This window comes from Dasypus novemcinctus, chromosome 2 (genome assembly GCF_030445035.2).
Source record: "Dasypus novemcinctus isolate mDasNov1 chromosome 2, mDasNov1.1.hap2, whole genome shotgun sequence".
NCBI lineage: Eukaryota > Metazoa > Chordata > Mammalia > Cingulata > Dasypodidae > Dasypus > Dasypus novemcinctus.
The window spans coordinates 124,013,068-124,028,132 of record NC_080674.1 but is presented as its reverse complement, the minus strand read 5'-3'; the positions used below and the strand labels follow the sequence as shown (position 1 = coordinate 124,028,132).

At 33.8% G+C, this 15,065-nt stretch overlaps 1 pseudogene; it reads right to left on the bottom strand.

Moving 5' to 3' along the window:
* Nucleotides 1-1,809: 1,809 nt before the first annotated feature.
* Nucleotides 1,810-2,610, bottom strand: LOC101428160 (cytosolic iron-sulfur assembly component 2A pseudogene; annotated as a pseudogene).
* Between the last annotated feature and the right edge of the window lie 12,455 nt (nucleotides 2,611-15,065).

Sequence of the window (15,065 nt, the reverse complement as noted above, 5' to 3'; positions counted from 1 at the left end):
AACAACTTGTGAGGAGGCAACCCTAATTCTTGGAACTGCAGGAGCTGGTGGATAAATACTTCTCACTTAAGTCTGTCAGGTGGATAATCCAGATGTGTTTTCTCCACTGTCCCCTAAAAGCTTCCAAGAGGCATCCATTGCCAGTTGCCCATAGCAGAGATCCACTCAGTGCATCCTTAGATTGTTTTTTTTTTTAATTTTTAAAAATTCTTACCAGTTTCAAAATAACGTTTCTCCCACTCTTGTTCTTTGGGATAAATTCCCCAAATAAACTTAATTGCAAGTCTATCTCTGGCTCTGCTTTATGGGGAAAACAAGATAAAAGTCTTAATTTTCAACTTCCTGGATTGTGATAAAAATCTGAATAAGCTCTTCCCAATATATTCTGTAGAACATAATTTCTTCAAGATACTATTTTGAAAAAAAAGGTTTATTCTAAACTAAATTAGAAACCTCTCTGTCTTATAGAATATTAAAGGTTTGAAAAGTTCTTCATTTAAATTTGCTGATTTAATTTGATTTAATCAATCATTTATACAACTATTTTGACCAATAAAACCTTAAAATCATCAACAACAATGCAAACAGTAAGCCACAAAATCTGCCATAAGAAATGCTGTGATAAATTTCTTAGTACAGCTGTATCATTGGGAAATATCTAAATTATTAACAGTGCTCAGAAAATGTGCATGCCCTTTTACAATGACCTACCTTTGGAGCCAATGTCTTTTTTCCCTTATATTCTTATGACAAAGATGACTAATATTTAATTCTGAGTTAAATTGAGATAGGTAAAGTTAAAGAATATCAATAAACCAGAGACTTGATACTTCCCTAGAGTTTTAAATTCTTCTAATTTTTAACCTGAGGAATACTATAATGAATGGGTTTGGTGATTCATGCAGTTTTACTTTCCTTTTTGATGAAGAAGAGTCTGAATCAAAGGCAATAGGAAAGAGGTTCTTAGTCATTTCTATGTCTTGATAACTCTGTGCAAAGCACTCTACCTCAATAATTATCTCAAATCCATTTGGGAAATTTACAATCCATTTACAAACCACCTTATTAAATATTCTATACACATTCTTAGTTTGCCAGGTCTGGTATGACAAATTCCACACAATGGCTTATGGAAATAGATACATATTCTCTCACATTTTTGGTGGCTAGAAGTCCAAAATCAAGGTCTCAACAGACTATGCTTTGTCCCAGAGTCTCTTGTGATCTGATGCTGGCTTGCTGCAATCCTTAGGGCTCCTTGGCTTCCATCTCTGCCTCCATCACATGGTGATCTGCATCATTTTCTAGTTCCTTCTGAGTTCTGGTTTCTGCTGACTTTTGACTGCTTCTTTCCCCACGTAGTCATCTGTGTGTTTGTCTAGGTTTCCACTTCTTGTAAGGTCTCCAATCACATGGATTAGGGTCCACCTTGATTCAGTTTGGCCTTACCTAAATTAAATTTTGAAGAGTCTACTCACAAGTGAATACACACATAATTAAAGTTATTAATTCAACTAATAATAGTATCTTCAAGGGTCCTATTTACAAATGGGTTCCCATCTGCAGGAACATGGATTGATTTGGATGTTTTTTGTGGAGCACATGATTCAATCTCCAGCAAAGGGGCTAAATATATTATCTTTTAAAAAATGTAATCTGAATGGAGTCAGGATTTGAAATTGAATAAATTCACTACTCCTATCTCTAAAAAGGAATAAAGTAAACCCAAAGTATCTATTTTTTTTTTGAATCAATACAATCATCTTTTATTTATTTTTACAGAGTAATGATTTAAATGGAATACATTTGGGCACAGTAGATATTTGACATGAAAAGTAGTTGTATCAGAATGGGCATCAGAAAAATAGCAACTCACCTTTCACATTATAACTAGAAGATATCCCTCTGTCTGAATACCTAAGTGTTACAAATCCTGGGAATGTTGTACAATGAACAAACTAGATATTACGTTATAATTAAATATTGCTTGGAAATAATCCTTTAAAAAATGCTTTGAGGTACAAATCACCTAGTTATTAAACATTAGTCTTTTATATTTTAGAAAGAGTTTAAACAAATATATCAAACAATTACAGTTCAGTATCTCTTAAAATAACTATTAATTAGGTTCAAGGACGCATTGTTCTACGATTTCCCGTAAGTTGGGGTTCTCCGTTGCAGGGGCCACTCACTCTTTGTCATTTATCTGCTTGTTGATGTCCTCTTCTGTTGAGTGGGTTCCTTCAGAAATGCAAATTTCCAACTTATGTTTAAATGGTAAACACCGCTGAAGTTTTACTCTTAAGCACAGACCAATAAGCATCACCAAAGAGCAATGAGGTACTGTTGACGTGAACCTGATAATAACCAAATAGTCTTCTTCATTTATCTCTTGAACTTCTACACAGCTTTCCGTTACCACTTCCAGTTCTTCTAAAGTATTGGATTTCTCCGGGTCCCCGGATAGTTGGAATCATATCTTTAGCGTTTTCTCTTCCATGATCCGGGGCCGCAGGGCAGCTCTCAGCTCAAAAGAGCCGGAGAGCCACAGGACTCTGTTCAGAGTCCGGGAGAGCAGACCGGACAACCGCTCCATCCTCACGCTCCACCATCCCTGGCGACCTCTATTTTTTTTTTTTTTTTTTTTTTTAATTTACGAAGTTGTGAGTTTACAAAACAATCATGCATACCATACAGGTTTCCCATATATTGCCTCCCATCAACATCTTACATTTTTGTGACACATTTGTTACAACTGATGAAAGAACGTCATCATAATATTATTGCTATCTATAGTCTATAGCTAATATTTGGTGTACTTTTCCCAAAAAAGCTTTCTATTATTAAAACCATGTATTAATATTGTATATTTGTTAGAGTTCATGAGAGAATATTTTTGTATTTGTACTGTTAACCACAGTCCATCATTCACCATGGAGATCATTATGTTATATGGTCCCCTGACTGGTACAATCCATCCAAAATGTAATCTCAGTGGCTGCCAATTTCATCACAGAGCTGTGCTGTCATCAGTACAATCCATTTCAGAATATTTTCATTAATCCAACAGGAAAAATCCTATACACCCCATTATTGACTCTTAACATTGATATAGCACCTTCTTTGCCATGTTGTAAAATTATCAGAATATTACTGTTTACTATAGTCTATTCATTACATTATTTGCATTTGTCCATCTATCTCCTTATTCTTAACCCATTGTAATAGGGGAACATTCTTGTATTTGTACTATTAACCACAATCATCATCCACCACTGAAATCACTATATTATTCAGTTCCTAGATTCTACTGAGCTTTCTTTCAACTGGCATTAAACCTCCCTAGACTACCCCATTATACTCACTATTATGTGTAACCATCAACTCAATCCATTTCCCCACATTTACAATCCACCTTATTAAACATTCTACATCCATTCAGCATCAGCTCCGTTGTCAACCCATATTCTATCTCCTAGTAATCCATACTCTAGAGTTTATCTCCTTTAGTTTAGTTATTGTATTTAGTTCCTGTTAGTGAGACCATACAATATTTGTCCTTTTGTGTTAGTGTCTGGCTTATTTCACTTAACATAATGTCCTCAAGGCTCATCCATATTGTCCTATGTATCCCTACTTAATTTCTTCTTACAGCTGAATAGTATTCCATTGTATGTATATACCACGTTTTATCTGTTCATCAGTTGATGGACACTTGGGTTGTTTCCATGTTTTAGCGATTGTGAATAATGCCATTCTGAACTTAGGTGTGCAAATGGGTGTTTGCATCCTTGCTTTTACTTCTTCTGAAAATATTCCTAGTAGCAGGATGGCAGGATCACATGGCATTCTTATATGGAGCTTCCTGAGAACTGCCAAACTGTCCTCCACAGATACTTCAACATTTTACATTTCAGCCAACGGTGAAGGAGTGTTCTGATTTCTCTGCATCCTCTCCATATTTCCCAATTAGCTTGTGATGCTCAGCATCTTTTCATGTGCTCTTTGGCCATTTCCTTTTCTTCTTTGGAAAAATGTCTGTTCAAGTCTCTTGCCCATTTTTTAATTGAGTCACTTATCTTTTTATTATTGAGTTTTATGGTCTGTTAATATAACATGGAAATCAAATGCTTATCAGATATATGGTTTCCAAAAATTTTCTTTCGTTGAGTAGGCTGACTTTTCACTTTTTTAATAAAGTCATTTGAAGCACAAAATTTTTTACTTTTGAGGAGATCCCATTTATATATTTTTTCTTTCATTCCTTGTGCTTTGGATGTAGGTTTAAGAAGCCACCACTTGGCACAAGATCTTTAAGTGTTTCTCTACATTTTCTTCTGGGAATTTTATGATTCTAGGTTTTATATTTAGGTCCTTGATCCATTTTGATTTAATTTTTGTATAAATTGTGAGATAGGGATCCTCTTTCTTTCTTTTAGATATTGATAACCAGTTCTCCCAGCATCATTTTTTGAAAGAATGTTCTGACCCAGCTGAGTGGGTTTGACAGCCTTATCAAAAATCTCATGGCCATAGATGGTGTATAATTTTTTAATGTGCTTTTGAATTCAGTTGGCAAATATTTTGTTGAGGAATTTTTGCATTTATATCCATTAGAGAAATTGGTCTGTAATTTTCCTTTTTCATGATATCTTTATCTGGTTTTGGTATTAGGGTGTTGTTGACTTCATAGAATGAGTGTGGTACCATTTCTTCCTTTTCAATTATTTAGAAGAGGTTGAGAAAGATTGGTATGAGACCAACTTTGAATAATTATTAGAATTCACCTCTGATGTCATCTGTTCCTGGGCTTTTCATTTTGGGGAGGTTTTTGATGACTGTTTCAATCTGTTTACTTGTGATTGGTTTGTTGAGGTCTTCTATTTCTCCTAGGGTTAGTATAGGTTATTTGTGTGTTTCTAGGAATTTTGCCATTTGGCTATATTGTCTAGTTTGTTGGCAAAATGTTGGTCATGTTATTCTCTCATGATCTCCCCTATTTCTGTAGGGTCAGTGGTAATGTTCCTCCTCTCATTTCTGATTTTATTTATTTGCATTTCTCTCTTTTTCTTTGTTAATCTAGCTAAGTATTTTTCAATTTTGTTGATCTTCTCAAAGAACAAACTTTTTAAATGATTCTTCTTTGACCCAGTGATTGTTTAAGGGTATGTTTTTAATTCACCATACACATTTGGATTTTCCCTTTCTCTGCCTGTTACTGATTTCCATTTTCATTCCATTATGATCAGAGAAAATGCTTTGTATAATTTCTATCTGTGACCCAACATACGCTCTATTCTGGAAAAAGATCCATGATTGGTTGAGAAAAATGTACATCCTGATGATTTGGGGCATGGTTGTCTATAAATATGGTTTAGTTCTAGTTCATTCATCATATTATTCAAGCTCTCTGATTCCTTATTTATGCTCTGTTTAGATATTCTACCCAATGCTGAGAACTGAAGTCACTAACTATTATGGTAGAGATGTCCATTTCTTCCTTCAGTTTTGCTAATGTGTGCCTAATATATATTGGGGCACTCAGAATAGGTGCATAAATTATTATAGTTATTTCTTCTTGCTGAATTGCCCCTTTAATTAATGTATAATTGTTTTCTTCATCACATATAACAATTTTCATTTAAAATCTATTTTGTCTGATATTAGTATAACTACCACAGGTCTTTTTTGCTTATTACTGTGTGGAGTATCTTTTTCCAACCTTTTACTTTCAAACTGATTATGTTCTTGCATCTAAGGTGAGTCTCTTGTAGGCAGCATATAGATGTTTCCTATCTTTTTATCTGTTCTGTCTATGTCTTTTTATTGGGGAATTTGATCTATTAACATTCAATGTTATTACTGTAAAGTCATTACTTACTTCATCCATTTTATCCTTTGCCTTTCCTTTGTCATATCTTACTACTGTCTGTCTTTTTATCCTTTAATCTTTTTATCCTTACTAATCATATTGCTTTCTATACTCTTCTACAAGTCTCTCACCCTTGTCTTTTCATTTCAGGTTGCAGCACTTCTTTTAGTATTTCTTGTAAACCTGGTATTTTGGTAACATACTTTCTCAGTTTTTGTTTTTCTGTGAAGACTTTAAACTCACCCACAACTTATAAGGACAGCTTTGCTGGATATGGAATTCTGTATCTGTATTCTGCTGGCAGTTTTTGTCTTTCAGTACCTTAAATATGTCATACAACTGCTTACTCACATCCATGGTTTCTGATGAGAAATTGGCTCTTAGTTTATTGAGCTTCCCTTGGATATGATGCATTGTTTATCTCCAGTGGAGTGGCATGACAGTGGTGGCAGAGATGCTATTGGGTTAGGTGGTAGAGGTATATTAGGGGTGTAGGATGTGGAGGGGGGTTTTGGGAGAAGAGTTGAGTAAGGGAGCAAGTGAACACTGGGGATTAGTGAGTACATGGTTGAAACTACAATATTGGGGATATGTTTTTGACAATAGGGCAGGGTAGGGTTACTGGTTTAGGGTTTTGGATGTGGAGGACATTCAGGATATGGTACACCTGGAGCAGACTTCTAGGGAGTACATGTGTTCATTCATCTTGACATAGTGTTTTGTTATGTCAGTGGGTGGAGAGCCACATAATGAGCAGGAAGCTGTTGGGGATGCCTCTGATGTTCACAAATAAAAAGGCAGGAGTCTCTTGAGAGCATGGGTGGTGCCCAATAGGGGAGGACAGAACAATGAGTCAAGTCCTCAGCGTTATTGTAAGTAACTATGAATCTGGGTCCTGCTGTGTGTCTCCTATGGGGAGGGGGAGGAAAGATGAAATAGATGGAACAGGTGGCATTTTGAGGGCAAAGAAAGTGTTCTACATGATCTTGCACTGGATACAGGCCATGTTAAATTTCATCAAAATTTATGAAAGTGTACAGTGCAAAATGTAAACCATAATGAAAACCATTGACCATGGTTGGATGTTATGTTACAATATTTGTACTTCAGTTGTAACAAATGTACCATCCACATATTAAATGTTATTAATAGGGGTAGGGGAAAAGAGGGAAAATGTTGGATATATGGCAGTCCCATATATTCTGCACATGACTTTGCTGTGACCTAAAACTTCTTTGAAGATAAAATGAAAGAAACAAGACTTTGGGGAAATAAATGGAAGAAAATGTCACTGTATATACAGGACAACAGATCAAAATCCTTTCATTATCTCTAGTATTTTTTGTTCTAAATAATAAGTGTCTCAGAGTTGGTCTATTCAGATTTATTTTGTTCGGGGTGCATTTTTCTTCTTGGATATTGATATTTATTTCTTTCATAAGAGTTTGAAAGTTTTTTGTTATTTCCCCAAATATCTTTTCTGTGCCTTTGCTTTTCTCTTTCTGGGACACCTATAATGAATATATTTGTGCATTTCATATTGTCACTCAATTCCCAGGCACCCTGCTGTATTTTTTACATTTTTTTTTGTCTGTTGTCCTGTCTTTTCAAGTTCATATGTTTTGTCCTTAATTTCACTATTCATTCTTCTGCCATTTCAAACATGCTGTTACATAACTTTAATGTAATTTTAATCCCATCCATTTTGTCTTCCACTCCCATAGCTCTGTTATTTTTCTTTGCAGGCTTTCAATTTTTTTTTTTTTTTTAATGCTCACCAAGTCTCTTCTTAAATTCATTTATCTACTTAGTCATATTTTCCTTCAACTTCTTAAATCAATTTAGCGATTGTGTTATTATCATTGATTAGTGGTCTTAAATTCTGTGTCTCAATAGGATTTTTCATTTGTTTCTTTAGCTGGGCCATCTCTTCTTGTTTTTTAGTATGGTGTGCAATTATTTACTGATATCTAGGCATCTGATTATGTTGGTGAATTTACTCTAGCAGTCAGTTTCTCTTGCCTTGTGTTTTTCTTTTCTGACTCTATTTTGATTTTTGGTTCAACTTATTCTAAGTTATTAAATCTGTCCACATTAAGCTATTAAATTAGGGTCAGGATCCTCCATTATTCAGGCACAGATGAGGTACAAGAGGTCTGGGATATGAGAGATTACAAAAACCATTTGTTCTTCCTGCATTTCCTGGCCTGCCTACAGATGTACTCTTTGGTGAATATTTCATGAATGTGTCTCTTTCAACCTCTACTTGCCCCTGATTCTAGCTGGTGAGAGTTGAGATTAAAAGTGGACCCTGCTGGCCAATTCACTGAAGATAAATCACTCTCCACTCTCTGCTGCAGCCTCTGTCTTCCTAGGGAGGAAGACCTTTGTTCCTCTCTTAATTGGCTACATTGAGCCATGGGTTTTACTCAGGCTGTTTGCCTTAAGAGTGGGAGTTGGCTGCCATTCCTTACTGCAGGGACTAGTAAACTCATGGTTTTCATTTTGACTTCTTCACCTCCATGGCCCTCGCCCTCCTGGATTATGTGCAGCGCTCTTCTTGTCTGACGATCCCAAAACAGCTCCTGCAGACAGCTCTGTGCCCTTCCTCCATTTTTTTCTAAGAGAGTTGAACCCTGACTACCTACTCCAATGCCACCTTCCCTGAAGTCCCAGATCCAATGTCTTTACATTTTCCTGTAGTTCCTCAAGGAATGACCAGTTTTAACTGATGCAAAACTTTCAGCAGTATTTAATGAGAATAGTCCATCTTTCTTTTTCTATCCATCCATCCCTTCTTCTTTCCTTCCTACTTTCTTTTAAGACTTGTTGGGGAGACAGGAGATAACTGTACAAATTAAATAAAAATACTATCTTATAATGTATCACATTGTATCAGGAAATAAACTTGTAACAATGTGTTGTGATTTTAATAAAGTATTTATTGTTCCATAGATTAGAATTTTTGAGAATTCTAGTTGGATATACATGTCAATTAGTAAACTGATTTAAGATAGAAAAATATCTTTCATACTCTACCAATAATTCATTTTTCTCCTATAAATTTATTTATTTATATTCCTTTTATTACAAAATCCCCAAATATTCAGAAAGGAGAATTGTATTATAAACACCAATGTACCCTTCAGTACATTTATCAACATTTTGCCAGATTTAATCTTTTTTTTTTCTACCTTCCTTATTTGTCAGATTGTTTCCTCTTGATGCACTGAATTTTTTCCTCTATCTGCTTCATTTTCTGTACATTGGAAATTAGATGTAGACAATTGATTAGATTCATTTTAACCATTTTGTAGAGGAAAGTTTTAAAAGATGTTGTGGAGTGTAATATTTTATCACATTTCCATGTTATTACCATATTAATATATTACTTCAATATTATGAAATTATTGAAAGTCTAACCTGCAGTAATCCCAGTGCCAAGCACTGAAAAGATACTGGGTAAAGAGCAATTAGAGCCTCAATTTCTGAAAAAACTCTATCCTGAGTTCTCTCAATAGATTTAAGTACATTTTCCAGCTCAAAAGGTATTTTTTTTTACTTATCCTTTCCTATTAATCTCCAAAGTTCTAGGTAGTTATCTACTTCTTCACATACAAGGCCTTTTTTTTTTATCTTTTGTGTCATAATGTTTCATAATCAATGACAAATTGCTTCTATTTCCAAATCCATTTACAATAATCTTGTCTTCTGTCTCATTCTCTCTGGAGAAGGAGATGGGTTCTGAGATTCTGGAGATTTAGGTATATAGATATAGTGAGGTTTACCAGTTTATTGCCAAATTATTTCAGACTTGCTGACAGGCTGATTGTCGGGCAAGGCATTTGTTATTCTATTGCTCAACTCCTATTAAATAATACAACATATTTTATATTCTAGAAAGTACTTTTCATTTGATTTCATCTCTTTTCTTTCACTGTTTTCTTTCATGTCTTTTCTTTCACTATTTTCTTTCTTAGAATGACTCTGCCTATTTGCCTCTGAATTCTTAAATTTTTCTTTGAATCATTTTCCTAACTCTTTCTACTTCTTTTTAGTAAGGTAGTATCTTTCCTCACAGATATTCAATAAAAAAGGGAACGTGCTCTCACATATGATTGTTAAATCCAAAACCACCACTCACTTCACCTTCTCAAGCATCATCTCTGTACCAAAATGGTAGAAATTTTCTTCTTACTTTACACTTTCCAGTATTAATGTAACTTATCTTTCCTTTGAAGTTGACTTTGATATTTATTTTAATATAGTTTATCAATTCTATAACATTCAGTGTGTGAGTAAAATTATTGAACTTTTTTCTGCTCTAAGTTCTTGGAAATGGACTAAGTTAGTCTATCAACATTAAAGAAGCACTCTTGGTAAGGAATTATTTTTTTAACTGGATGTAGATATAATTACTGCCCTCAAGAATCTACTACTAGTGCAGTGGTTATCAAAGTCTCAAAGTATAGTCCTGTGATATCAGCTGGAAACCATTTAGAAATGCAAATTCTTGGGTTCCACCTTAGATCTACTGAATCAGAAACTCTAGGGAGGGAACTCAGCAATCTGCCTTTCAAAAAACTTTCCAGCTTTCCAGGTGATTCGGATGTTTGCTAAAGTTTGGGAAAAGCTGTTAGAACCTAAGAGATAACATTATCAGTTACTCATAATACAATTTCTTAGACCATTTGTAAAAAATGTGAAAGGGCAAAAGAGAAGAATTGTAGGAGAATAAATACAACAAACTTTCTTCAATAACACTGAAAATTTTTCAAGAAAAAACTTAGAGATACTTACAAGTTTTCCTCTGTGAGTTGCAGGGCTGAAGCAAGTTGCAGAATGATACTCATATCATTTTCTTGGATTTTTGACAAAAAGTGACAGTGACTTATAGAATCTCAGAAATTAGAGATAAGGGAGATCAGACTTCATGTATCATCTAGTCTATTTACTTAATGGAACAAGGTATTTCTTACAATGTTTTTTTGAGTGTTTTGTTCTGCCTAATTTATTCAACCAGTGAATGTATTTGGCGTTAGATATAAAATAGGTTATAAACTCAACCTGGCATTTTTCTATTTTCAAAACATTTGAATAACAAGTTGCATTGGCCTCATTCATAAGTACTTTTTCTTTTAACTTTGATAGTTCTTTTTTTCAACTTTATTTTAAAAGAAGTTTTAGGTTACAGAAAAGTTACATTGAAAATATAGGAGAGTCCCATATACCCCATGCCCTCTCCCTTTCACATTTTCCCTTGTTAATAACATTTTCCGTAAGTTTGGTACATTTGTTATAATTGAACAAATATTAAAGCATTGCTACTAATCACGGTCAATAGTTTACACTATTGTTTACAATTTGCACTGTACATTACATAGGTTTTGACAAAATAATGACCTGTATCTGTCACTGCAAAATCATGCAGACCAATTCCAATTCCCTAAAAATGCTCTGTGTTCCACCTATTTTTTCCTGCCCCACCCTTCAGAACCTCTGGTAACCACTTTCATTGCAGCAGTGTCACAAGTTCTTCTGTTACTATTATACTACTAAGTCTACTTTGATTCATGGTTGCATTCCCCCCCTAATGTTATTCGTTTCTCAATCATAAGTAGTTTTTCTAATGTGCTTATAGGCATATTTGACTCTCTCATTCTCCTTTCACAACTTCATTCAGTCCTACCTCAGTGCTCTTTTTTTAAAAAATGAGTTTCTAGAGATAGTCCTCTTGATATATTCGTACGTATTTTTTTATGTACCTAGCTTAAACAAAACAAGCAATTAGGTGAACAGAGTAGAATATTAAATGTGTTACTGCATTTTGGCATTGAAATAAAACAAAACTAAACTAAAGCAGTTTTTTGAAATGTAAGTTTTAATGGAACTTAGAAAAATGGTGAATTGGTCTGAGTAACTTTAGATGGAAGAATAATAGTTTGGGAAGGTATTCCTTTAAGACTGTGTAACCAATTTTCTTTTCAATTTTACAAATCTCAGACTTCATTCATTCATTCATTCATTTATTCATTCATTCATTCATTCTTCAGTCCTTTGACAAATGTTTATTGAAAAACCAGCATATACCAAGGACTTTATTTACCAGCACTGTGAATTTAGATTGTATTTAACATTGTTATGCTACAATTGCCTCACTGATAAAATGTTAACAACCTCATAGAATTATTGAGTAAATTAAATGACATAATTTATATGAAAATAATAACAATGTTCATATTTTATGAAAGATTTAGATATCATCATCACCACTATCTTCATTATCATCATCTTTAAAGAAGAGCGGAACCAAAAATTAAACATTCAGAATATCATTATTCATTAAAGATGATAATGTTCCTACTTTAAATCTAATTAATACCATCCACATTGGTGCATTCCTTAGAAATAAACATTTCTCGACTGATGGATATGTACATATTTTGGTGTGAACATGCCTGAGTGCTTCCATGTGTGTTTTGGGAAGACTTGGAATGTCCCACTGATAAATAAAAGGGGACTTCTTATTAAAGCTAGTTTAGTGGCTAACTATGAATTTCTAAGAGCCTTGAGAACAGTGCAATTATTGCACACAGATCCACATATCAGATTAGCAAATTTAATGCATTTAGAAAATTTGGCCTGTAATTTAAGTGATACACAAGAAGAATTTAAAGAAATGTTTACCTCTGACATAGGTTTAACAAGTGGTTCTTGGAATTAGGCAAGGTTATATATGATTTGATTACAAATTGCTTTGAAGTTTAGAGATTTATATATTTAAGTTTGGAATATCATAATTTAAATAAATCTAAGTTGCGTTTTAAAAAATAATAATATTAAAACATTCTAAATTCTTTGCCTTAAATGAGACCTATAGGATATTTGTGCCTACTATTTTATATTGCAGACATTGTTTTACTCCATTAATAATTAACAACCTTATCCATTGCATCAATGGTCTTTGCTACTGGGATTCTAACCTAGTTAAATCTGGAAACAGAATGATCAAGCTATTCAACATTCTTACTATGACAAGTACCTTAAAACATTCTCCTTTTGCAATTTAAAAATAATCACTTGATTTGGGGAAGCTTGATGATTAATTACTGCTCTTCTTTTTCTGCCACTATTACTGCTCCTCCCACTCCAGGTTCATGCAACTTAATTCTTCACAAAGCATTGGACATTCAGTTAAATAATCACCAGCTGGTCTGGCATCATACCTTCTGACTTAGATCTCTTCTACCTTCTGTTTTTTCCTGTCCTGGAAATCAGTACTTCTATCTAGTCTTGAAAGACACCAAAATATGAATACACTCATTTTTCAGCTTATTAAAATGGATAACTAGAGAAGGATGTGGAAGTAACTGAATAAAGAAAAGTGGTCTTGGTAAGTGAAGGTGCCAATGGATTGGTGAGTTAATGGGATCTTTAAAAGTGGTTTTATGGGGTGGTAGGGTTCAATGGGACCTCATATATATATATTTTTAATGTAATATTATTACAAAGTCAATAAAAATAAATAAATAAATAAATAAAAGTGGTTTTAAATCTTTACTCCTTAAAATACTCACAAAAGAAAAATAGATTCAGCTTTTAGTGTTACAAAACAGTGTATCCAGACTGAAGACACTGTGTTAAGAAACCAGTGCTATGGACTTCTACAACCATATTATATATACTTTGTTTGCACACTATACAATCCAGTCACACCTCGTATCTTTCAATCATTTTCAGCATGGTCAGTAATTAATTTTTCAGAATGTGCCTAGGAGAAAGTAAAAACACAATTATACCCTGATAGGATCCAAATCTATAAAATCCTCCCCAGAATGCAAATCATATACTTAAGCAACCTTAAAATCCATTTGGTACTTTGTTGCAAAGTTGTTATCAAACCTACAAATATGTGTATGTGCATGTGTATGTGTGTGTAGGTGTATAAGGATTCACAAAGGTGATTAAATAGAAGACTTTAATAAATTTAGCATAACCATGTAATGAGCTCTCAGAGTAAGAAATGGAACATTAAAAGCATCTCCCAAAGTCTTTCCCATGCCCCTTCACAGCCACATGCCCCCTCCATCCATACTGAGGCCAAAGCTAAGGGTGAATACCATTCTGATTTCCAGCAAGCAGTATGGATCATATCTTTCTGCTTTTGAGATCTACGTAAATGGAAGCATGTAGTTTTTGCTCTTTATGTTTGGCTTCTATTATTTAACAATATATTTGTGAGAGTCATTCAAGCCATTGCTTATAGTGATAATTTGTTGATTACTTTGCATTTTTTGTATTCCATTGTATGAATGAATATATGACAAATCATTCAATCTACGGGTGATATACTTTTGTTGTTTCCAATTTTTGACAATTCTTATGCTATTATGGGCATTATTTTACATGCTTTTCCATGAAAATGTATAAACATTTGATTGTATATATTCCAAGAGTAATATCACTGTATCATATAATATATGTGTGTTGAATATGCCATATCCCTTACAAATGTGTAGCACATGAAAAATTCTGGGTGTGGCAAGCCTTTCTAATATAAAATGAAAAAGGACACAGGATTTTATACATCATCCTGCTAATATAATTTAAGTTGGAAACAGTTTGCTCCATGGTGAATTTCCTTACGATTATGATATCTTTTGCCATTGGCTAACATGCCATCTCCTCAGAAACTGACCAATTTTTCTAACAGCAAAATCATAGCAAATTCAGCATATATTTTGTTCTGTGAAAAATGGTTAAGAAATGTTTATGGAACATAATGTAAAGCCTGTATTTTATACAATAAGTATTAGTACAAACTGTGTTCTTGGTGAAAGCTTAACAGAGTTTCTTTACTTCAAAGTGCTGTTCATTCAGATGGAACATCAAAGTACTGTCCTGAGCCAGAAGGAAGTAATAGTGATCTCCTTTATCTTTGTCTACAGAATTCTGGCTGTCGGCTATTGCAAATACTTTTAATTGAAGAAAGCCTGAGTTATTTCAAATGCAAGAAAAATAAAACAGTAAATCTTTTGGGGACCATATCATTAGGGGATTCAAAGAATAAAATTCTTACGATGTTTGAATGAATAACAATTATGGTGCAGAGCTTAATCTTTCTAAAGCCCATTTACATAGAAAATGAATCATTATAAGATGTCAAGCTCCAGAGAATGTAATAAATTGTTAC